This window comes from Rhinatrema bivittatum, chromosome 18 (assembly GCF_901001135.1).
Source record: "Rhinatrema bivittatum chromosome 18, aRhiBiv1.1, whole genome shotgun sequence".
Classification (NCBI taxonomy): Eukaryota; Metazoa; Chordata; class Amphibia; order Gymnophiona; family Rhinatrematidae; genus Rhinatrema; species Rhinatrema bivittatum.
Window position 1 is genome coordinate 36,192,964 of NC_042632.1, and position 25,825 is coordinate 36,218,788.

The window sequence follows — 25,825 nt, forward strand, 5'->3', positions numbered from 1 at the left end:
AGAATTCAGACAGAAATCAGATACATGAAATATTCAACAGATGAAATGCCACTGCAGAAAAAAACAGGACTGAATCAGAAAAAGTCCCAAAGCCACAAACCCAGGGAGATGGAAGCAGAACAGAGTGAAGAGATCCTGGAGAGAAGAGAAGGGAAATTTGACTTTATAGCTTTCAAATTTAAGATGAGTTGACATTCAAGGTGAGTAAACAGTGAGGCAGAGGAAATTCTGTTTGAAAATAGAAGGTGAACAAGGAAAGAGAGTGCTAATCTTTTAGAGTAAAATTGGTTAGAAAAAAATCCAAAGCTGCATTGAGTAGGCCCAGCAAATGGGTATCTGCCGTTCCTTAGTGCATTGGAGACATGGGGGCTAGGAACCTGCCAGACATACCCTGCAGGCTGAACTCATAGCTGGAACCATGGCACAGGGCATAGCAAACATCTGAATGTGAGAAGTCACTGAACTGCACCAGGAGGTACCTTCTGACTCTGAAACAGAACTGGGTAAAAATATGCATCTAGGTGTGTCTGACTTTTGGAAAGGGATCAATGAGAAAGCATAAAAGCACAGAATTATATGTTTGATAATGCCAACTGATATGTCTTGATATGAGCTTAAATGATATGGTATTAGCACTGGATCTATACTGAAGAACTCTGGCTTGACATTATAAATAATGAACTGGAAAGAAAAATATTATACTCATGTGCACTGCACTGATGACATGAAAGGAGCTGATTTACTACTCTAATTTTGGGAGAGGTAACATTAATAGTTACATTTATATGTGGACCCTGCTTTAGAAATGCATTATGTGGACTCAGTGACCAGATAAGAGCATGGTTTTTGGCTGGACCTGAGGCTCAGGTAATAAGTGCTGTGCACTGCTATCTTTCGCTCCCTGGGTTGGCCAGGGCTGGGGGTGCCATAGAGGCAACGCTCACAGCTCTGGGGAGAAAAGAGTCATGGTCCCTACTTAAGGGTGACGCCTAGTGGCTGGAAGGAGCCTTGCAATATGGCCCCTGTCCCAGGACTGTGAATGCGTTTGCAAATGAAGGCTCCTGGCACCAGATCCCAGCCCTGGTTCTGACTGAGTTGGAAGTACAAAGGAGGAGGAGGAAACCGACTGGTCAGACAAAAAAAATCCATATCTGGAATTGTTAACAATTCCGCTGAAAGGTGAATACTAAGCTACATGCATCTTAGGAAGCAAGTACATTATGTATGGAAAACCGCTGAATTTACTGCAGAAAGAGGGTGTTATTTTATTATTTAATAGTGTTCAATGAGATGGCATAGAACACAGCTTTAATTTTCATGCATTAGGGATGGAAGGTTGTCAGGATCAAGCATGAGCACTATGACTAGAATATGACATGAAGTGACTGAAGAAACATGCAGTAATGTTTATTCATATTTCTCAAGGTCCATAGACCAAGGCACCAACTTAGGGCACTGCAGAGTCCTGCAAAAGCTTGCAGCAGCCCTGGGAATAGGATCTTCCAATGGGGGAGAAGCACTGCTCCAGTGCTCCTCAGCCCCAGGGGATTAGTAGCTCAGTCACCGAAATAAAGTCCTCACATAAAAATGTTGTTGTGCCAAAACAAAGCCAGTTTATTGACACAAAAATAGGTGAATCAACATAGTGAAACAGCAATCCAAGGTTTCCAATAGTCATAGTGACAAGAAACAGTTCCTCAAGGCTCTTGAGCAACAGCTCCAGTGGTTAGAGGTCCCACAAGATCTTGCAGGCTTTCCTTCCTCCTTCTTACCAGAATCCATCAAAGACACATTGTTCCCATTCAGGCTTTTCCCACACAATTCCTTGATGGTGCAATGAGTCCTGGATGGCTCCCCTTATCATCTGGAACTGGAGGATTGCCTTCCTAGCTGGTGCAGGTTCGGTCCTTGAAACGCCACCCTCTTGCGTTCCAATCCAGAGAAGAAAGAAGCTTCTCATCCCTCTCCCCAGCTCCACTCAGAATTCCTCCCCCGGACACTTTTGGAGCACATATAAAATTGGTAGAAAGGATCTTGCAGATGGGGATGAACCATGGCAATCAGGACACTCCTATCACCAGTCCCCGTGCCAGAGTCCTCCACATTGGTAAGAGATAGAAAGATACATTCCTGGCACGGGGACTGGTAGTAGGAGTGTCCTGATTGACATAGTTCCTGTTCCAGTTGCAGTTCCTGTTTCAAAGGTTTTCATTTTGAAGGTGGCTTGAAAAAAACAACCAAACCAAAACAGGACTCCCCTGTTATGACCTGGAACCAGATGGCCACTATACAGCCCCTATAGAGCTATATAGCTCCTGTATCCCAGGCTAACTGATTGCAAAGGCTCATTCAGGATCAATGAAGCAAGCAGACACTCCATGCTCTCTTGGGTTCTTTCCTGATTTTTTTTTTGGGGGGGGGGGGGGGGGGGGGGGAGAGCAAAAGTCTTTCAAAGCTTTTAAGCTTTTGAGGTCTTCTGGCAAAGTCCCAGCTCTGCATTTTTTTCTGGCAGATCAACATTTTTGACAGTACTGAAAGGCAACATGAAAACGCCTCAGATTTCCCCTTATAAGGCCCTTTGGCTTAGATCCCAGCTGTATATTTGCTATAGATGGTGACCATCTGGCTTCATATCAGAAGAAATAGGGGAGTCCTGGTTTTTTTTCAACCCACTTTCAAGGTGAAAAACTTTGAAAAGGAACTGGAATGCCAGCACTAACTCAGTGGCTCCTTATGACCCGGATCCAGGAACCCACTCTAGCTATGGATATCTGAAGGGGTAGAAAAGAATCCCAGTTATCCTTTAAGAAGATGGTACTGTGGCTAGGTAGTTCAGCCTAGGGGTTTATTTCATGTTCCTCTCACCAGAGCCTTTATCCCATTCCACTTAGAAAGCAGGCAATCCCTTCCCTTTTCATCAATTCTGGATTGGTAACTGCTTAAAAGATAGGAAACAGAGAGTAGAGCTGAATGATCAGTTTTCCCAATGGAGAACAGTGCATAATGGAGTTGTCCCAGTGATCTGTACTGGGACCAGTGTTGTTTAACACATTCAGAAATGATCTAGGAAAGGGAGTGATGAGTGAGGTGGTCAAATTTGCAGATGACACAAAATTATTTAAAGCAGTTAAAACATGAGCTGATTGCAAGACTGTCGAATTGGACATCTAAGTGGCAGAAGAAATTTAATGTTGACAATTGTGAAGTGATGCACATAGAAAAAAAAAATCCTAAGTATATACAATACTGGGTTCCATATTAGAAGCTACAACATATTGAAATCTTCAGCTCAGTGTGTGGCAGCAAACAAAAAAGCAAATACAATGTTAGGAATTATTCAGAAAGATAAAACAAAACTGGTAATATAATAATGCTATTATACTGATCCAAGGTGCAGCCACACTTTGAACAATATATAAAGGATCTTAGTTTGAAGCAAAACAATTAGGTATGCAGGCTAAAACTCAAAATAGTGAATGGTCATCTTATACAAGCACAAGACTTGCACAAATAACTTGTGTTTTAATCCCTTACATGCACAAAGGTATACTAATGAATCAGAAGGTACTTGGCAACATATAAATAATCAGGCAAACTACCGGTATGAGTATTTTTTCATTTGCATATAGTCTCATCATTCCTTTAGCAGGGTTGGGTTGGACATTTGTTAAATCACATTTGTACTCAAGGATTTTGATGTCTGCGAGATCCTGGAAGGAAAAGTAATACAAGGAGCATCTAAGATAAGTACAAAGATATATTTTCAACATGAAGCTAACATAACGATGAGACTATTAGGTTTTTATATGCACAAGAGAAAAATGCCCAAAACGTTTTCCTGATTATTTATATGTTGCCAAGCATTTTCCGACCCATGATTATACCTTTGTGCATGTTTAAGGAATTAAAACACAAGTTATTTGTGCAAGCCCTGTGCCTGTATATGTCAACCATTCACCAAGTTACTCCAGTTTGAGATTTAATCAGCATCTCTAATTGTTTTGGTTCAAAATGAGATCCTTTATATATTGTTTAAAAGTTTATTCTTTCACCTTTTGGGTTCTTTGTATTGTTGGCAACCACACCTTGAGCATTGTGTGCATTTCTGGTCACCACACCTTAAATAAGATGAAGCAGAACTAGAAAAGTTCTGCTTCATCTTTTTTTTTTTTTTGCAGAGAAGTGCAAAAAAAATGATTACGGGGATGGATTGGGTCCTTAAGAAGAAAGGCTAATAGGTTAGAACTCTTCAGCTTGGAGAAGAGGCAGCTTAGAGGGGTTGTGATAGAGTTTTATAAAACTATGGGCCTCATTTACTAAAGCTTTATCCTATCCATGTTTAAGGGAAAAGTTGCTGTAATTTTCAAAATGTCACACGTACAAATGAGCATATATGCGCTTAGATAGCTGTATTTCATAAACTTTGAACATATGTGCGTTTATCTGCTTTCACGTGCACATATGCGTGTGTAAAAAGAGGTGGGATGGAACATTCCGGAGTGGGGCCCACACTTATGCGCAAAAGTTGCTATTTTAAAAGACACTTCCGTACGCACATTTGCACACTCATTTGCATAAGTTTACACCTTATTGTATACTAGTGGTCAAGGGGAGGTCTGGGTGAATGGGGGTGGGGGGGGGGGGCAGTTCAGGCTGAAGAGCCAGGAGGGTCTCATTGAGCTGCAGAGGGACTGGGTGAACTGGTGGACTATTTGATGAAACTGGTAGTAATAAAATACACCAGCTTAGGCATGCAAAAGCCGCCTTTCATGAGTAGGTCCCATTTTATTTGCATGCGAAAAAATATAGGCATGTATATTTTTAAAATAGGAGAGTAAAGTGCACGCGCTCAGTCCATTGATATATGTGGTTTCAATGCACTGCATGCATTCGTGCATAAGCCTACTTACACGCATATGTTGCGGGCTAGATATATGCGTGTTTTAGAAAATATGCATATATCATACGTGCATTTTTTAAATACTATAGTAAATATATTCGCAGCCACATACACCCACATATGCCACTGCGTGCAGTTATTTGAAAGTGATCCTCTTAGTAAATAAGGCCCTATGTGTAGAATGGAACAGATTAATTGAGAACAGTTATTTACACTATCAAATAGTACTAGGGACTATGAGGAGCTCCTGAAACTAACAGGGAGCAGATTTTAAATAAATTTAAGAAAATATTCTTTTCAATTAATGCACAATTAAGCTATAGAACTTGATGCCCACAAAATGTAGTTAGGGCTAGTAGCATAACTGAATTTTTAAAAAGGTTTGGATGGAGGACAGGTCCATAAATAATTATTAGCCAAGCAGACTTTGGTTTCTCCGTGTCTACATTTCTGGGGATAGCAGCATGAAATCAACCTTCATATTAGGATTTGCTGAATACTTCCATGCAACCTGGACTGGTCACTATCGAAGACAGGATGCTGGGCTCGATGGACCATTGGTTTGACCCAGCATGGCATTTCTTTATGCACATTTGCTCACATAGTTTTCAATTACACCATCCACAAGTTCATTACAACTCCTGGAAATCACAAGTTCCATCTCATCTCCTTAGTGAATCAGCAGATGATGCGACATTGGTCCTGTCCCCTGCTTCTACTTAGTCTTTCCTTTTCTCTGTTGAAAACACTCATTTAGTTGTGGAGGTAATCTTGTAAAACCGAGGGCGCCCTGAATTTAACAGGGAGCCTCTGCTCTTCAGGGAACTCTTCTGGACCCTACATTGTTCTCAAATTCTCAGTACCTTAGGCAGAATATAAGTTCCCTCTGAATTTTATAGACCAATTCAAGTTTTTGTCCAGTCACTAAATGAAAATGAGATGAAAAGGCAGGGGGGAGGGAATATCACTAAGGTAGCAGTTTTATCATCTTAGCATCATTTCTTGATCATCAGTGAGTTGCTGAGCTGGATGCTTTAACCACCACAGATATTTACCTCCTATACCAGTGATATTCACTCCCAGCCCTCGAGAGCCACAGACAGGTCAGGTTTTCAGGATGTACTAATGACTACTCATGAGATAGATTTCAACATAAAGGAGGCAGTGTGTATGTAAATCTCTCACGCATATTCATTAGGGATAGCCTGAAAACCTGATCTGCTTGTGGCCCTCAGGGACTGGGAGTGAATACCACAGCTCTATAGAATGAGAGGAGCAAACTGATCATAGATGGCAGTGAACTTTCCTTTGAAAAGGAAATGAAAATGACCACCCAGACCTATGGACTATGACAGAAGAAAGTCTTGAATCTTTTACTGCAAAGTAATTATTTACTGTACTCGTTGTAATTACACCGCCAGTCACCCAAAAGAATATGCAAAGCTAGAACGCATTACAGGAGGCAGGGACCTTAATTATCCCAAAAACATGCCTCTTTAAACATTTGTTAGCCTTATAACAGTATGCTCCCTACTCAACTGCTTTCATTTAACTAACCAAACTACAAAACGTCATTTTTTAAAAAGAATTCTTTTATTCTCCTCTACAAGGTGATGAAGGACTTCTTGAGTATTAAATAGCACAATTACATGATCAGTCAATACCTTTCCAAAAGCCAGTGTGCACACTGAGAGAGACTGCTAAATATTTCCATTATGATAATTTTGGAATTCTTACTAGATGACATCATTTCATTCCACTTTTTAGCAAGAGCAAGGTCTGACCAGTCAGAGTATGATCCAATGAATGAAGGATCTTATAAGACCAATAGGTACAAGTGAACTATGTCTAGTATCTTAGCCAACCCAGTAGGTGTGGATCTGGACATTACAAAACTGAGGTAGGCTGGACTGGTAACGTTCCCTATCTGGAATTTCGTCTTTATCTATGGTGCTGCCAGGTACAGTAAAAGAGAAGGAAACTAGGAAAATCTCTATGTCCCTTCTGGTGTGTGAATGAGATTGCAAGCTCTGCTTCAAGAGTTATAATGTGGTGCCACACATCCATTTGGAGTTGTTCTTCAAATATGATTTATATCCTGTGCCCCTCTTGCAATGATAGTTATGTTCCCCCTCAATTTCCTCCAATCCATGACTACACTGTTATTTTCTCCTGAAGATGCTCACAGTGCAACAGGTTACATCACATTCAGAATTATAGACCACCTCTCTCTCTTAAACAGACTCAAAGTGGTTTATAACATATAATAAAGATATGATAAATACAATTATAGCTATATAATAAAAAAGTGCAATTATAAATATTAACCCGCAGCCCTCTTCCCCCACTTTCACCGGGGAATAGGTAAAACTGTAATCGCATAACTAAAATAAAATTACAATACAGAAACAATCAAGCCAGGAGCTGGTGTCGTGGCTCGGGTGCAGAGTTGCCCATTGCCATGTGGAATGTCCCTGGTTTGATCGTCGAGTTGGCTGGAGCTGGGGAAGCTGAAAAAGCAGCATTCATGGTCGCCATGGGGGAGGGAGTTGTGGTCATGGCTAGGTACACTGAAGGAGTGGGGGTGGGGGTGGAAATCCTTGTATAGTGAGTGAATGCCCATGGCATCAGGATCCTAGCCCTGGTTCTGACCAAGCTGGAGGCCCATAGGAACAGGAGGAAACTGCCAGATTATAATAAAATGTTATGATTCCTGCCCACAGAGTTCCCCCCGTGAGCAGGCCTCTTACTTCATGCTGTTTCCCGTTGCGGCTGGATGCCGCCATTGGGCCTTCATCGCGGCAGGAGCCGCGGACCCTGCTTGCTTCTTAAGCGGCCTGGAGGCCGCCTCTGCCATCATGCTGCCGCGGCCCGGACTGCCATGAACTTGTTCCCCCTTAGCGGCAGAGAGCCGCGAGTCTTCCTTATCTTCAGCGGCATGGAGCCGCCACCACTGGGGCATGTCCTGAGGTCTGGGGCTGCCTCTGAGCTCTCCCTCGTGGCACAGATGCCACCAGCTGCTTCTTCCTGCTTCTAGTTTCCGGCTTGCTTCTCCTTCTGCTTCCTGTGCGGCGGTTGCCACTGTCTGTGGTGCTGCTCCTCTGTTTCCTGCTTCTAGGTGCCGGTGTGCACCTCTTCTCAAGATGTAAAGGGCCCACATCCGGATATGCCCTGGGCCCCAAATGATGACTGTTTCCTGTCTCAGCCCTATAAAAGGGCTTCTCCAATATTTCTGCCTGGCTTGCATTGGAGTTTCTTGCTCCTGGAAGTCTCGTCTTCCAGCGCTCCGTCAGGTCTTTGTTCTTCATTGGAGCTCCATGTCCTATCTCGCCTGAGTCATCGTTGCTTCCTGAGTCTTTGTTGCTTCTTGTGGCTTTCTGATGTTCCATATCTTCATGTTCCGAGGTTCCTAGTCCAGGCTTCCTGATGTTCCACTTCCTGATGTTCCAGGTTTCCTGATGTTCCACTTCCTGATGTTCTGAGATTCTGTTCCTCCTTCACTTGTTTCGAGTCCTCTTGACCCTCCAGCTCCTTTGGTTCTCCAGAAGACACCTTGTTGGGGTAAATCCATCTCATTGGTTCCTGTTCTCGTCATTGGAGTTTCGTCTCAGCTGGATTCCCTTCCTGTGCTAGTCCCATTCTCTGCGTGGTCTGTGACCAGCCTCTTTAGGTTGTGTAGGGCGTGCTACAGGGACAGGGTGGTCCGTGATCAGCCCATTGGGTCCGCCCATGTCGGTGGGCTGTGTAGGGCACCCTGAGAGACAGTGCCAATGTCCGAACCTTCCAAGCTTCTCGTCTCGTCCAGAGTCTTCCAAGTTCCTCATCTCGTCTAGAGTCTTCCAAGCTCCTCGTCCACATTCAGAGTCTTCTCATCCATATCTTGAGTTTTCTGTGTCTCAAGGCCTCCGTCTGCCCTCATCCTCAGTCTGGCCTGCTGCTTCTTGCTGATACCCAGAGGCAAGTCCGAAAGGGCTGGAAATGGTCGGAGGACTGTTCACTAACCAACATGTTGTTGGCTTTCCAGAAGCATGCAGGTCTGGCAGCGGGTCAGACTTTGTCTTCACCCATGCTGGGACATGCCTCACCAACCCTCGGTGCTGTCTTGGATTCTTCTGGGATCGTGCCGAGGCCGAAGGGCACACAATCCCCTCAAGTTGGGATCACTCTCCTAGTGTTCCCAAACATAACATAAAAATCGAAACAAACCTACCAAACTGAGATGCAGAACAGCATGATTCATTATTTGCTAGGGCAAGTTTCCCCTTTTATATCTATGAAAAAGTTCTTTATAGAGTAGCAACAGGGGGTAAATTATATTTTAATGATATATAATTATAAAGGATACATTCAATTTATTATTCACCTGATGACAAAATATGCTCTAAGCTAGTAACAATGAGGTCTAAAAACATAATCAAAACCCTACGTATTGTGCCTAACATCAACAACCAAATCAATCTCTAAACAAACTCCTGTAGCACACAAAACAGATTATAACAGACATATTAAAAGACAAAAAAAACCCCTGCACAACTAACAATTAAAAGTAAAGTTGTCACCCTAAGGAGAGGTTCAGCTTATCACCAACCCACCCAAAACCGTAAACATTCAGATTGCCTTCGATGACATTAAACCAATCCCGTTCTACCAAAAAAATAAAATACATCCCTCCCATTAATAATTGTGTAGTTTGTGACACATTGCACAAAATGTAGTTTAAAGAATTTTCAGTAGCATTAAAATGGATTATTCCACAGCTATCTTGTCACGAAACATCATGGCAGATTTGCAGCTAATAACAAAGAAAATCTTATCCCAAAATTGAAAAAATGGTTGTAAATCACTAGCATATGGACCATCATACATGGAAACGAGGTGTATTAGCTAGTAACTGACCACTTAAGTCCAAAAATTATAATAATAGGTCCAGGTCTCAAATTGAAACTGATTTTTTAAATAATTTTTGTCATGAATATAAAGCTTAAACTTGCATGTAGGAAGCCAACATATATATCAAAAATCCAAATACTTTGAGGCTGATGCATTAAAGTATGCATACAAAATATGCTTCCAAACTGGGTGCCCATTTTTTACCGAGCACATTCAACTCTCTTAGGCGCCTGATGCAATTGGTAAATGAGCTGTCGTGCTAGAACGGATGCGCTAGAGATAAACTGTGCGTCCCTAGCCTGTCCGTGGCATCAGGTACCCATAAGACATGGCTGTGTGCGGGTTACCAAAATGGACACTCAATTTACTCAATTTTATCCCACGGCAGCGAATTTAACACCACAATATACAGCACAATAATCACGGCCTGGAGTGCATGTTTATTGTACACCTGTCAAGCCTTTTTTTTTTTTTTTTCAGGATGCTACTTTCTGTTAGGGATGTGAATCATTTTTTGACGATTTAAAATATCGTCCAATATTTTTTAAATCGTCATTAATCATTAAAGAGTGCAATACAATAGAAATTCCACCGATTTATCGTGAAAAAATCATTAATCGGGTTAGTGCACACTAACGGGAGTTAGGACACAACCTAAAAACCTATATACCTACCTCTGTACATATGTTCCTGATTTATGGTTCCCAGTTACATTTAATTGAGTTTATGAAAGTTCTCTTTAATAGTTTTCCTGTATACTTGTGTTAATGTATTCTGCCTTGAGGCAACTGTTTTAATGTATTTCCGCCCTGGAAGCGACTGTTCAGTTCCTTGTAAACTGGTGCGATATGTATTCTTTACAGGAACATCGGTATATAAAAATAATAAATAAATAAATAAATAAATAAAAACCCACCTGATCCTTTAAAACCGCTCCCTTAGCCTCCACCACCCTCCCGTCCCCCCCAAAAACATTTTAAAGTTACCTGGTGGTCCAGCGGGGGTCCCGGGAGCGTTCTCTCGCGCTTGGGCTGTTGGCCGATAAACAAAAATCCCACCCGACCCTTTAAAACCGCTCCTTTAGCCTCCACCACCCTCCCGACCCCCCCAAAAATGTTTTAAAATTACCTGGTGGTCCAGTGGGCCCAGGAGCGATCTCCCGCTCTTGGCCGTTGGCTGCCACTAATAAAAATGGTGCGATAGCCCTTTGCCCTTACCATGTGACAGGGTAACATGCCATTGGCCGGCCCCTGTCACATGGTAGGAGCACTGGACGGCCAGCGCCATGGTAGGAGCACTGGACGGCGCCATTTTTAAAGATGGTGCCGGCCATAGCTAGTAGTTTACAATATTTTTTTTTCAGTTTTAGAATAAGAATTTCTTTGTAGCTCGATCTGCAGCTAAACCACCTCACTGTTTAGGCGTCACTGTGTTTATGATTATAGAAACCTGTAAGACTATGATCTCTGCAAACTATCTATTTTTCACATAATTATCCAGAATGTTTTTTGTTTGCTTTGTGTTACATTCTTGAAATAAGCAAACCAAGAAATGAATGCATTCAAATGATGCACAGGAGAGCAATGCTTGGCGACCCTTTGAGGGGATGCACTGGCTTCGCCTACTTTATTTTTAGAGTTTCTTGCAAGGAGATGAAACACAACAAGGCTTTCTGTCGTTTTGGTCTACACACACATACACACACACAGACACACACACACACACACACACGTTCCCTAAGAGAGACCCTCTTAGCAAGGGGGTCTTGTGCTGATGGTAAATGAAATAATCTGATCGACAGATGCCTTTATCGTGATCGGATGTGTAAAGGAAAAGGAACAGAAGGCCAAGAGAAAGAGCAGAAAAAAAAGAAAGAAAAGGAAAGTGAAAGCTATAAAAGTTGAACAAATAAATCAAGCAAGCAGCAGAAGAAGAAGGAGCGGAGGAGAAAACCGGGAGGGAAGAACGCGAGGGGCGGCAGCCCTGGGGGGGTCCTGCCGAGAGGGGCGGGCACTAGGACCCGGCGCCGGGGAAGCTTTGACGGACGCGGGCAGTTGCCGAGCGCTCCGATCCCCGATCCCCCTCCCTCTGCCGGGGCAGGAGAAGCCCCGCACGGAGCGCAGCCAGCGGCTGAGGGGGGGCCCTGCCGGCGCCAGGTAAGGAGCGCAGGAGAATAGGGGGGGGGGGGGCTGCGGAGCCCACCTGTCGCTCTCCCCCTGCTTTCTGCCTGCCGATCTCCCCGCCGATGATGTAACCCTGCCTGGGGGCTGAGCGCTCCCTCCGCAGCCTGGCATGGGGTTTCGGTCCCCAGCACCCAGGGTCTCTCAGGGTATTGCACTAGGAAGAGACGGGCCTCGCCCTTTTCGGTCATGGTCATGGTCATGGTCATGGTCAGGGACCCCCCCCCCCCCCCCCCCAGTAGGTGGGTGCCTTGCGGGCGGATAACTTCTCCCCCCCCCCTCCCCCGCTTGCCCTGCTGCAGGTTGGGCACGAGGCGGGGGGTGGGACGGGCTTGCATGGCAGGTCCTCCCCCCACCCCCGGGCCACATCTGCGCTGTGCGCGGAATAAAATCCGGGCGAGCGCGGGATGGAGGAGGCTGCAATGCTCATCAAAGAGCCGAGGACCGTGGTGGCTACCGGCAGCCCCGAGGAGGCGACCGTGGCTTGAGCGCTTTGAGAGGTTCAGGCAAAAAAAAAAAAAAAAAAAAGTTATGGCAACTGACGGCAACTTTCTCCGTTGATACTCCAGGCAGACGGAGTTAGCCTGTTGTCACCTAGCGGCTGGCGCTGTCCTCGGCCGACTGCATCGGATTCTATAAATGGGCGAAGCTTGGAAGCGATCGCCACTGAACTCAGTATTGCAGGCTCCTGCAACCACTCACCGAGACCTCCAGTCTAAGCGATCTTTACTTCTAAAGAAGTGCAAGCAAAGCAAAGCAGACAGGAGGAGGCAAGCAGGATCAGAGGTGAGGTTTTTATTGCAATACTGTCTGAAGAAATGGAGCTTTTCGCAGTAATATAGGATTCCCTAAGAAAGGGGCTAGCAGAACAAAAGAAATCCATGCCAGTGATAGGGGGATTATTAGTGGAGTGCCTCAGGGACCCGTCCTCTGTCATAAGTAAGTGTGCTGAGAGGTTAGAAGGAAAGGGGTTTTTTTTTCTGTTTACAGATGATACAAAGATCCGCAAGCAGGTGTACCTTTCAGATGCAGAAGATAAAACGAGGCGTGCTAATGAGTTTGGCAGCTAAGATTTATGCAAAAAAAAAAAAGAAGCACGGAGTCATGCATGCAGGGTACAGCAAGGCAAAAGAAAAAAAAAAAGGCAAAAAAGTACATGACGGGAGGTGATGTGCACCACCCAGGGGAGAGACCTGCAGGGATCAAATATGGTGATCTGGAGGCTGCAAAACAGTGTGGAATGCTAAGGGGCATAGACAGAGGTATCGCCAGTAGAAAAAAGGTGATGATGCATCTGTTCAAGTCATTAGTGAGATGTCATCTAACGCCAGTTCTGGAGGCCATACATCCAAAAGGAGACTGAATAGAAGTAGGCTAGAGCAAAGCTATCAACACGATTCAAAATCTGCACCATGAGCCCTATGAGACTCAAAGACCTAAACATGACTATTAGAATCGGGGCATATGATAAAGATATTCAATTATCTCAAAATATAAGTAATGACTAGAAAGCAAGTATTTTTCTGCGGAAAGAAAGCTCTACAACACAAGATGATAATATGAGACTCGAAGGGGGATGATTTAGGTGTAATAAAATGAATTTCGTACAGAAAAAGGGTGATGAATACACAGAAGAGCCTTCGGAGGCTGGTGCTGAAAGCAGACACAGCAATAGAATTGAAACAAGTCTGGGAAAAACACAGTGGATCCTTCATTGTTGCAAGGTTGCGACAGGAAAGGAGAAATAGCCAGACCAGATGAGCCTATTGGTCTTTGCCACTATATTCTACGTCACAATGATGTAAGCATCAGTCTAGATCTCTTCCCGAGGCCCCATGTACGTCACTGGTGCATCGCACCCAACTTCCTCCACTTCTGCTGGGAACGAGATACAGACGTAGCTTCCACCAGCTTTGCACCACATGTCCCAAAATACGGAGTTCTCCGCGATTCGTTCGTCCGTCTGTTCTATGGCTTTAAAGTCAGGATGATTCCTTGATTGCTGTTAAACTGAGGATGTGTTTATCTGCTCAGGACGTCCTCAGATTGTTATATTAGATTTGGGCCTGGTTACCTAAACATTATTTCGCCTTAGACACAAAATGGGAGAAGAGGTAAATGAGGTTCTTAATGCCAGGCACACGGAGAATATGGCTTGAGGTTTAGGAACTATTTACCATTCTATAGTTGAACGCACATAACTAATAACCGAGTGGATCTGATCCAAAAGTTATAAAGTGTGGTATCTCTACAATGTTTATATATATATATATACACACATATATATACATATACACACATATATATACATATACACACATATATATACATATACACACATATATATACATATACATACATATATATACATATACACACATATATATATATATATAGAGAGAGAGATACACACACAGAATATTGAAAAAAACATGCATTCAGCCCTAAGCTTTTTTTTTTTTTCATAGAATAGCAATTTACAATAATTGTATTCATCTGGTTTATTGGCATCCAATTCAATTTCTTTTAATTTTGTGTCTGAATGTATGTACACTGGCATATCTACATATCTGTACAGCTGTGAGTAGAAGAGGTTCATTGGCAGTTTTACCTTTTACCTCAGGATGTGTGTATGGAAGTTGTTTCATTACGATATTGGACTATCTTAAAATCAGAAGAGCAGTTTTGCATCGCCGTTTAGCAAAGCAGCCAGTGTTTGTATTCCTCCTGGAGGCTGCCTGCTCTATGAACGTTGGTTCCCTGCATGGTCCCTCAGTACCATACTACGTGATGTTTACCAAGATCTATCTGGGCTACCGGAGCAACTGAAGTTACTCTCTTAGGAGACAGAAATACAAGCTCAGTGAAGGCCCAAAAATTCATCCTACAGTGATCAACTTTGTCACCTACAATTCTGTTAAAAAAGAAAAAAGAAACATCCATGTAACAAAAGCAGCAGCACAAGATCAGCTTCTGGGAACAGAGGGGAAGGCTATAGGAAAGCATTGTTTCTGCTTTTAGAATCTGAAGGCCTAGATAAGGATAATTTTGAAGGGACGGAAGCCTTGGCTTAATATTATATTGAAATATACATTGAAGTAGATAAGCTAGTTGAAGGGTCAAGGCAAACAATGAGGTCTGTTTCTCCCATAATGGCCTAATGAAGGGCTCTGTCTGAATTCTGAATTTTGATATGCTTTCAATATTTTTTCAGAACAATGGTAATGCAACTGAGAGCTACAATAAGATGAGATATTGTGTACTTCATAGGGAAATGATAATGTACATGGAAAATATTATGGAAACTGACAATCATGTCCCTAATGAAGAGACTGGAATTGCTATAGATTCTGATTCCTCCTTTTGTTTCCAGCAACATGTATCTTTGTATGTTAATGTTTTTGAGTGTGTTTTGTACTGTGTTGGCAGTGATGTGTTCTGGTTTTTAAGTAGCAAACCACTGTGATGTTCCTCTGAATGGCGGTATATCAAACGCTCTTAAAGTTAAACAGAAGGACTCTGGTGTCATGGGCCTTTATCCACAACTGCCCTGGGAAATGTCCCCTTTTGTACCGGACCTTCTCACTGTTCTCAGTCTGCTCATTACAGCAACAGTCCTGAGGCCAGGAGCCTGCACCATGGGCTCTAAATCCAGTCATCAGACGTCATCCTTAAGGCTGACCATGACTTCCTCCACTAGGGAGCATGAATGCTGCATCTGCAGCATTCCCCAGCCAAGCTGGGGGTCGCCTAAGACCCAATCTGGGAATCAAACTGGGCTGATCCGTAGGTCCTGGCACCTTTTATTAGAGCAACCAAAAAGTTGGCATCCTTGAGCCTTTCTTCAAGGAAGGGGGAAGATCCCTGTGTGGTCTCAAAAGCTCATGCACTACATCGTATTTATTGATGGAATAAACAGGCATCACAACCACAAAAAGGCTGCAGTTATTTTCTCATGACTAGTACGGTTTCTGGATTTTTTTTTTCCATACACAGCGACCAAATGCATCAAGTTCCCCCCTTTGTTTGCAGCTTCTGCCTTGTATTCCTCTCTTGTAATTATTGTTTTTGTTTTATTTGTTGGTTGAAGCTGGACATCTTCAGTTCCCCTAACCCGTACATCCAGTTAGTTCCTTTCCCTTCAGCTGAATAAAAATGTCTAAAAATACCGACGTCATCCTAGGACCCGACCAGACAGAATTAAAAGGAGAGTGGCTTGCAGTGGCTTTAGGCATTGAAATCCGTCGCACCACTCCACAAGCCACGATAAAAGATGATAGAATTGCACGAAAGCACTTGAAAGTTAATAAGCGAGGTTTCCTCTCCCATCTGAAAGAGCAGAGCCTCAGCAGCATTCGCAAACTTCCCCAAGTAGAAAAGCTCTGATTTAACCCAGGAGATTGACCCCCAGTGTGATCGGAACGGCAGCTTTGCTGGTAACGCGAGCCTAGATTTAAGGACTTTGATTCGACAGCTATGTGCTGGTAAAGAAGTACTCCAGGCCATGAGATTGACACATCCCCTGACCTCTTGCAAGCTTCTCCAGAAAAAACGGAAAAACATTTCTGAGTTTTCTGCCTGCTGCTGGGGAGGGCAGAGGTCCTTATCAGATATGTATGGTAAAATACCAGAGAAATAAATGTTTTTTTTATGATACTGAGCAATTGTTGACCTTTGTCTGGGCTCATTCTGCAACAGAAGTTAACTCTATGAATCACTCTCAGTTCTCTGTTTCCCAATAGAGCACATTAGGTCTGCTCACTGTTCAGCTAACACCCGCCTCCCCATGGCACTGCTGGCTTAGCATAAGGAGACGGAGTCAGGGTTAAAATCCCAGTTCTAATCTTGGGCAAGCCACTTTATGGAACCCGCTTAAGGGGTAATTTTCAAAGAACTTACCCGCGTAAATGTTACTTACTATCCTAGCAGTTCTCAAGAGTCTTTTATGCAGCGTGAAGTGCACTTATGTGAGAAAATCCTTTGGACAATTCAATGGCGTGTATATATTGTAGCAATTTTCATAAGCCCACTTACTCGAGTAAAGTGCATGTACTTCAGTAAAACCCAGTTTTACACATGTAAATGCTTTTTAAAACCAGGCCCTTAGAGTGTAAGCTCTTTGGGGAAGGGACGCATGATCCCTGAATTGGAAGAATCCTGTAAGAAGCCCTGAGCATCCTTTGGAAAGGTAGGCCAAAAATGACTATTGCTAACCCTGACTTTGATCTGATTTTCATTCCTTGGATCTTTTAACATATTGTGCACTTTTTTTTTGCTGGGACAGTCTTCGATTCCCCCCCTCCCATCTTTCCTGTGAATGGATTTATAATTAATAGCTACCACCCTCGGTATTTTATTTGGTTTCTACAAGATGTGCGCGCTTGGAAATGTAATTTGCAAAAGATACTTGCAACAAGCATTAAAAGAAATGAATGAATACCCAAAAGCTTTGTCACCGAGCATGTGATAAGATCACGCAGCTGCTGACATTCCTAGCATATTCTGTTGTGTTTGCACAGTGCAGCATAATGCCACTTAGACGCACACCTGATACTCGCTGGCTGCTGGGAAGTTTATTCGGCATTGTCTGTGATCCCTGACGAGGTTCGGAATAAAGGATGGGGGAACACAAAAGAGAGGCCATGGCTTTGCTGAGCCTGTGGCGTGAGGCGAGGGATGTGTGGACAGGCAGGATCCTTCTCCCCAGGATGCGGGAGCAGCGGGGGCGGGGGAGTAGCGCCTTCTTCCAAGAATGCACCACGCTGAACGGGGAACCTTCTACTCAGTCCCCAGCAACGTCTCACCAGCACCACTCAGCCTGCGTGACAGTATCCTGGCAAACTGGCCGTCATAAAGGCTCGTGGGTGGGTGGTGGCTATTCTGTTACAGTGTGCCACACGCTGCCAACCTCTGTGAACCCCTGTGCCTTTAAGGGGGGGGTAAGTCCAATGGGATGCTGCAGCTCGGGTTGAGGGGTGCTTGGGAGAAAGTGTTTCCAGGTCGGGGGGGGGGGGGGGGTGGAGATGCCCCTTTCAGCCTGGTGCCCCCCCTAGGCCAGGGCTCCCCCAACTGTGGGTCAGGACTCCCATCTGGGGGGTCACAAAACCTTCAGCTGGGGTCACAGGTGCCCCAAATGGCAGCACTCTCCAAACATCAGCGGCATTACCAGTGGAAGGCAGCATGGGGGGGGGGGGGGGGGCCTGTCAGCCAGCACACGCTGACAGGCCCTGCAGTGGCACTGCCCTTCCAGGAGTTTCTGTGGTAACAGGAAGCCCTGCATGAGGAGGGATCAAGGTTGCTGCAAGGCCTATGGTGCAAGCACTATCCCACAGGCCCTGCACTGACATTCATAGTAATAATTACTGCATCTCGGAGCCACCTACGAGGGCTGGATAAGATGGAGAGGGATGGGCTGTGGAGGGTGAGAGAGGGGAGAATGAATGATCAGCTGGGGAGCTGGTAACATAGCAATGATGGCAGAAAAGGACCAAATGGTCCATCCACTTTGTCCAGCAAACTTCTTATGGTAGTATCTGCTGCTTCATGCAGGTTACCCCCATGAGCAGCAAGTGGCGCTCCGTACAGTTATTTCCAAGCCTTTTGATAACCCCATAAAAAGTTTACTGCTGGCAACATTTTTACTGGGTGCTGAGCCTTCTTGAAAATTCAGACAGTGCTGACGTGTTTTGCTTATGGACTTGGCCTTAGTAAAAGTCCTGTGCTTTTTCACTTATGTCTGCATATCCGTGCCCTAGACCATAATAGTCAGGGCCCATGTTGATTGTATCTGAATCCAATTCCTCTTCCAACCCTCATTGCCATCAACTCGGAGAGTGATGTTGTAGTTGTGTCAAAAGCATCAAAGCTTATTGGTTAACAGTAGTAATCCCTTACCTTCTGTTAAGGGTAGTAATTGCTGCTCCATGCAGGTTACTCCCATGCTTATCAGTTTCCCAGACTGTAAAGGTTGAGGCCTTCAGTAGTTATTGTCTGAATCCAACTCCCCCTTTCCCCCTGCTGTTGGAGAGCAATGTTGGAGTTGCATTTAAAGTATGAAGGTTTATTGGTTAAGGGTAGGAACAGCCGCTTCAGCAAGTTATCCCCATGCCCTCTTTTCTTTAATTCCATCCTCTAGCCCAGTGATTCCCAACCCTGTCCTGGGGACACCCCCCCCCCCAGCCAGTCGGGTTTTCAGGATATCCACAATGAATATGCATGAGAGAAAATCTGCATGTTATGGAGGCAGTAATCCACTCTGAAGTGCTAAAAAAAAAAAAGTGTGAAAAGTGGAATATAAATCTAAAATCTAAAAAAAATGCTTTTGAAAATCAGGCCCAATACATTTTCTGTGCTGAAGACATTTTATGCACAGAAATGGTATTTTATGCACAGCAAACATGATTTGTGTACAAACTGTGCCATCCCCACAAACTCTAGGTTCGGTTCTAGAAACTAACATTAGCTCAAATACATTTACTCCATCGCTGATCAGGAATTACATTTCCAGTGTTAAGAAACCATGTAATGCATTCAGCCTACATGCTTCTCTGCATCAGGGAGCAATAACTATTGTCATCACTAACATGGGAGGAGCGCTAATTTCTGTGCAAAGTTTAACACAGGTTTGTGCACACATTTTTTTGCATGCAGAACTCCTTTGCTGCATCAGGAGTACAGTACACATGCACACAAAAAATGTGCACAAATTTGCATGTAAAATGGCACACAGCCCTGAGAATGGCATAAGAAGAGAATTCATTGTGCGGAAAAACTGGTGAATAGGAATGATATCCAGTTTGATGGTGCTTCATGTTAGATATCTCCTCCTTCCTTTTTTCCTCATCTTACTAATTGTACTCTGCTCTAAACATGTTGTTGAGGAGAATGAGTGTTTTGTGGTGCACAGTTTGTAACTGATTTTGTGATGCTTTTCTGCATGTTGATTCTGATTCCAAGCCTAAATGCCCTTTCATAGATTAGCTTTCTCCTCCTTGTGTCCTTGTCACAAGTCAGTGACAAGGTGTGCAGCAGAATTTATGTATTTTGTAGACTAGCCTGGTGACATGAGTGCGCTCACTGCTTTGGAAGCATTTCAGAGGCAACATACATAGGGGCGCCAAATCAAACTGTGAAAAAAAATCTGGTCAACCTTTGTCCTCTCCCCTCCTTCCCCATGCCCATGACCTTAGATGAGCCTGGGCTCTTTCTCCACCAAAAGCCCCATCCTAGCCCCTTGATCTGAAGTCCTTCACCCCACGTTTACCCTAGCTGAACTTGGGCTCCTTCTTCCCCAACAGCCAGCCAGCTTTCTCTCTAGCGCTGATGTGGAAACTGGACAAGCGCAGCGCCACTATGTGAGTGAGGGCGGGACCTGCGAGGCCAGTGCACACGTTGCTCTCACTGACTCTGCAGTGGCTCCTCCCCCACTCTTGGGCAGGGTTCCTTTGCCAGCAGGAGGCTCGTGTGTGAGAGGATGGATCAGAACCACTCTGGGGCTTCTGAGAGCACACATGCCCTGGGCTTACAAGCCAATTACTCAACTCACATCCTGCTAGCACTCTTTCCCAGCTGCCAGAGCAACTGCTGAGGTCCAGCTATTGGGGGGGGGGGAAGGAGCTGCACTAAGGCGAGCTGATCAGAGAAAGAAGAACATGGGGGTCGGTGATTGTTGGTGGGGAGTGTCTGATCCTGGGGAGGCTTGCAGTGGTCAGGATGCTCTCACTTACATTGCCAGTTTTAAAATTCTTCCAGCTGCCGGCGTTCCTTCAGTAAAGACTGGCTGGTTGGCAACCCTAGACACACACTGTCTGTGCTGTTTTTCTGTGTCCCCTGGCAGAAGACATGGTGGAATGATGACTTAGCTCACAGAAAGTTATTTGTCGCCTTGGCTCTAGATCTTGTACCATGGTGCAGCTGCCTTGCTGGGGAGACAGACTGGCATGGGAATTATTCTGTGTCTCATAGGCAGGCTTAAGGCTGGATTGAGTAAGGCTTTTTTTTTTCTCCCCCATTCTCCTGTCACACAACTCCTCCGGAGGCCCCTTAATATACTCATCCTGGCTAGGAATAACATTTATTTGACAGAAGGAAGGCTAATCTCCAGGCTGTCCGTAGTGGACTTGAGGTTCACGAGCCACAATATTAATTACATATTATTAGTTCTATACACACTCAGAGCGATAAAAGCAAAGTAGCTGGTGTACCCTGCATCACTGATGCAAGCTTGGGGATGACATTTCTTTGAGAAGTGCGAGCCCAGTTTTGCTAAAAGCATAAACTTTGGATCACATTTTTTCCCTGTATTATTTGATGCATGAGTCCATCCCGCAGGGATACCACCTAGGAGAAGCTTCGCAACTGATGAGCTCACCAGCACCGTGATAAATCTGGTACCTGGCACTGAGACGGCTCGTGAACAAGCTCCTTGACTTTACCAACCAAAAAGGAAAAAGGTTCCAGTCTAGTGGCTCAGTAGAAGGAGGTGGGTTTGGATTCCCAGGTCGGCCAGGGCTTGAGATGCTGCGGAGGCAGCGCTCACAGCCCCTGGGAATGGGCGAGGAGTTTTAGCCATCGCATGGTGGTGGAACCTAGCATCCCAATTTAAAGCTAATAAGAAACCCCCGTCTCGGCAGTTTATAAGAACAGAATGGTTGCTTGCCATGCTGGCCCGAACCAAGGTCCATCGAGGCCATAAAGTTGGGAGGGAATATAAAAGCCCCAGGTAGTAGTGTGTGAAGGCCTCCTGGCCCCAGAGTCCAGCCCTGGTTCTGATCCAGCTGGAAGTGCAAAGGAGCAGGGGGGAATCTGCCGGGCCAGGAGATAAAGAGAAGAAGCCAGGGCTGTCTGACGTGACAGATCTGAGTGCAGCCCTGTTCTGTCTCTGCCACCGTGTCTGCAACGTCCGCCACACTGCAATCGGCATCAGCAGTTCTAGAGATTATCAACAACGGCCTGTGCAAGCAGAATTCCTCTGCTATGGAATGCGAGAATGTCCCGTTCATACACGGCGGCAGAAATAGTGAGACTGGGTATCTTATATCCACCATTTCCCCTCAGAAATGCAAACTGAAGAGATTGGGTTAACACGCCCCGTTAAGTCCTGTTTTGGAAATATTTTAGAATTTCCTTTATTTTGCTCCTATGGTTGAAAAAAAAAACCTCACATACCCTGCATCTGGTATCCATTCAGCATAGGCTGTTGCGAAATAGTCCTCTGACATGTTTTACTCAACAGAAAATCCAGGGAAATAAAGCAAAAATAACCGTACGCAGTAGGTGTGGAAGGAACTGCTGCTGTCTTACAAATATTTCTTTAAATGAGAGTAAACTGAGGGTTTTCTTTGTTGAGTTCTGAAAACTGATAGAGGCTGATGATGGGGTAGAGGGAGCTGGAAGAAAGGGTCTAGAGGTGGGTGAATAGAGAGGCAATATCCAGAGTCAGAAGAATTCTAGGGTGCATAGGGAAAGGTCTAACCAGTAGGGGAAAAAAGAGACAATAATGTCTCCATAAGGTCATTGACGAGAGCTCCCTGGAGTATTGTGCCCAGTTCTGGAGGCCATAACTTCCGAGGTCAGAGTAGCGATGGCGCAGAAAAGTGCTACCCAATAGTGCAGGGCGTGCACCTAAAGGAGCTAACACCGTAATACCTTAGAGGAGACGAGACATGAAATTCCTAAACCTCAAAGATATAAATTATGAAAAAGAAGCAAACCTTTTTTTTTTCCCAGCAGAAAGGAAGCTCAGAAAAAAAAAAAAAAAAAAAAAAAAAAAAAGAGTGCACGATATGAGGGTCCAAGAGAGTAGACACAGGATCATCATTAAACAAAAATATATTTCTTCACAGAAAGGCTGCTGGATGCATGGAGCTGCCTTCCAGGAGAGGCGGCGGAGACTAAACTAGTAACAGTTCCAGAAAGCTTAAGATGAGCAGAGAGGATCCTTAATTGTGAAGAAGTGAAGGGAAAGCCAGAGATCAACTGAGTTCCATGGCCCTGCACCAGGAAAGAAACTGGGCAGAGTAGATGGGCCTTATGGCTCTCGTCTGCTGACAGATTCTCTCTTTCTTCAGCCCTCAGGCATGCAGTCTGGGTGGGAGGTGGTTTAATGAGGGCCAAATGGGGAAAAATGCAAGCTAGAAGACATCAAATCATTTGGAAACCAAAAGAAAGGCGAGTGAGGGGGCCAGAGCTCGTTGGTACTTTGAAGGAAACTAGGAGTTTTGTCATCCTTTAGACCAGCGCTTCTCATCCCAGTCCTCGGGACACGACCAGCCAGTCGGGTTTTCAGGATTTCCACAGTGAGCATGCAGGAGATAGATCTGCATGGACTGTCTCTGTTGTACGGAAATCCATCTCCTGCAAACTCGCTGACTGATTAGGTGTGTCCCGAGGACTCCCTGCGTTAGGCAACTACTTGCACCGACTTGGTTAGGGAAATGCATCGCCCGGACCGCCGTGTACAGACGCAGCCGGGAGACGGCTCTGAAGTCTAAGCATGAAAGTACTAACACTTGCACACTATGAGCAGGGCCAGTGCAAGAGAATTAGGCACCCTGAGAAGAACCCCAGTCTTCCCCCCCTCCCCCAAACATTTTGATAATTACATTAATCTGACCAGAAAAGCACCCATCCCAGAGCAATCCTGTAGAAACACATGACGGGCCATCAAGAGGCCAATTTTCAAAATGAATTGATGGAGGTAAATACAGATTTCCCTGGGTAAAAGGTTTTATTTTTAATTCAATTGTCCACCCTAAAAGTGCCTGAAAGGATGCACAGTTCAAAGGATAGGTCTGCTGCCACTACGTTCCCTCTGAGAACTGTTGCAGAGCCTGCATGTAACAGTCACCCACGGACTTAGCAGCAAAACTGCTCTCATACTTTGTTTCATAGACGGATACATAATCCAAATCAGCTTCAGAAATCACAGTGTCTGATGAATATGTCCTCTGTGATTTTAGGGTTGGGGGGGGGCAGACTGCCCCCCCAAAAAAACCCAACCAAACCCCCAATCAAGAATTACACACATTTATAAATCAAAAGAAATCCATACCACATTGACTGAAGGTAGTCTCCAGAAAGCTAGGCTGGCCAGGTTGAACTAGGATATCTTCCCGTACTAGTCTATGAATACATTTCAAATTTGCTTCTTACCTTACGAACAGTAACACAAACTCCCTCCATTACCAAGCACTTTGTGAAATACTGCAAAATCCTGTAAAAAAAAAAAAAAAAAAATCACTCGGAATTCTGCCATGCCAAACAGCACTATCTCCCAGAACTCAAACAGCAACAACTCTCCCTAGGAAAAGACAACAAAAGCAAATATTACACCATGTCCTGGAACAGCGTTTCTATTTTTCCCAGCAGGGAAAAGGAGAGGCCTAGGGGTTAGAGCAATAGGCTGAGAACCAGGGAAGCTACATCCTCCCACTGACAGTCCTCGTTTTATCTCCCACTGCCTCTGGTAACCAAGTAAGCTCTTTTGGGAAGTAATTTATTTGACATGAATTCTAAAAATGCTGTAAGCTACCATTTAAAACTAATCGGAGAAAGTTCTTTTTTACTCAACGCACAAATTAAACTCTGGAATTTGTTGCCAGAGGATGTGGTTAGTGCAGTTAGTGTAGCTGGGTTTAAAAAAGGATTGGATAAGTTCTTGGAGGAGAAGTCCATTACCTGCTATTAAGTTCACTTAGAGAATAGCCACTGCCATTAGCAATGGTTTTGGGTACTTGCCAGGTTCTTATGGCCTGGATTGGCCACTGTTGGAAACAGGATGCTGGGCTTGATGGACCCTTGGTCTGACCCAGTATGGCATTTTCTTATGTTCTTGAGCTTTATTTGGGAAGACAGGCTAAAAATCAAAATGTTTTATCAGCAAGGCACCTCCTGTTGGGAAAACAGAACAAGCCGGAGTAAACGGAAAGTAGACATGAACAGAATACCTCATGTTGGTCACAAACAGAACACAGGGAAAAACCCTCATCAAATACAGAATAAGTGACCACAGATTATAAATAGAAATAGACAGACAAACGCTGAGCTTTTGTCCATTCCAGCCTCACCGCCTTCCCTTCTTGTTCCCTGCAGGGCAAGAGGGAAGGGGCTGGATTAGGGATCAGAGAGGCACTTTTTTCTCTCTTTATTTATTAAAATATTTTCTTTCTAGCCTGAGCCCCTCCCATCCTGTTCCCTGCATGACAGGAGGGAAGGGGCTGGATTAAGGAGCAGAGTGGCACCTTTTTTTTTTTAACTCTTTGTTTAATTTTTTTTCTATCTGTTCTAGCCTGACCCCCTCCCATCCTGTTCCCTGCATGACAGGAAGGGAGGAGCTGCATTAGAGAGCAGAGTGGCACTTCCCTTGCAATGCTCTGCAGTGTCTGCTCCAGACTCACCCCCTCCCCTCCTGTTCCTAAATGACAGGAGAGGCGAGGGAGCAAAGTGGCTCTACTTTGCTCTGCTCTGTGCTCTGTCTTCCCCAGGCTCACACCTCACCTCCTGTTCTCCACGGGCTGCATGGGAGGGGAAGGGACTGGAGCAGGAGGCAGAGGGCTGTCCTCTGCTGCCTGGGTCTGGGGGCACTGGCCAGTAAACTCATCACGGCAGAGTCTGGTGTGCCCGCGCATTGCATTAACCGCTAGGGCCACCCCCAAAATTTCTGTGCTTGGCTGTAGGCATCGAGGGCCAACCTTGCCTATGACCTGTGAGTGAGGAGTATCCACCCCCCGCAGTCCTGCGTCTGCCTTCCCTGGTGACAAATATTTTGTTATAAGCAGTGACTCAGCTTTGGGCCTTCACTGGTCACTAGCCAACCTGTGTCTTGTGCTCTGGTGTCATCCTTCCTCCCTGGCTG

At 44.8% G+C, this 25,825-nt stretch overlaps 1 protein-coding gene across 2 annotated transcripts in view; it reads left to right on the forward strand.

The window, feature by feature from the left end:
- The window catches only part of SYNPO (synaptopodin), an 82,424-nt gene that overhangs the window by 21,258 nt on the left and 35,341 nt on the right, over positions 1-25,825 (forward strand). The window contains exons 1-2 of one of the 2 annotated variants that reach the window (XR_003853472.1): positions 11,793-11,946; positions 12,540-12,756. The exons of the other annotated variant lie outside the window; for it this stretch is intronic. The gene's annotated coding sequence lies outside the window, so the exon portion shown is untranslated. Of the gene's footprint in view, positions 1-11,792; positions 11,947-12,539; positions 12,757-25,825 lie in introns of those variants that run through there. 2 annotated transcript variants of the gene reach the window in all.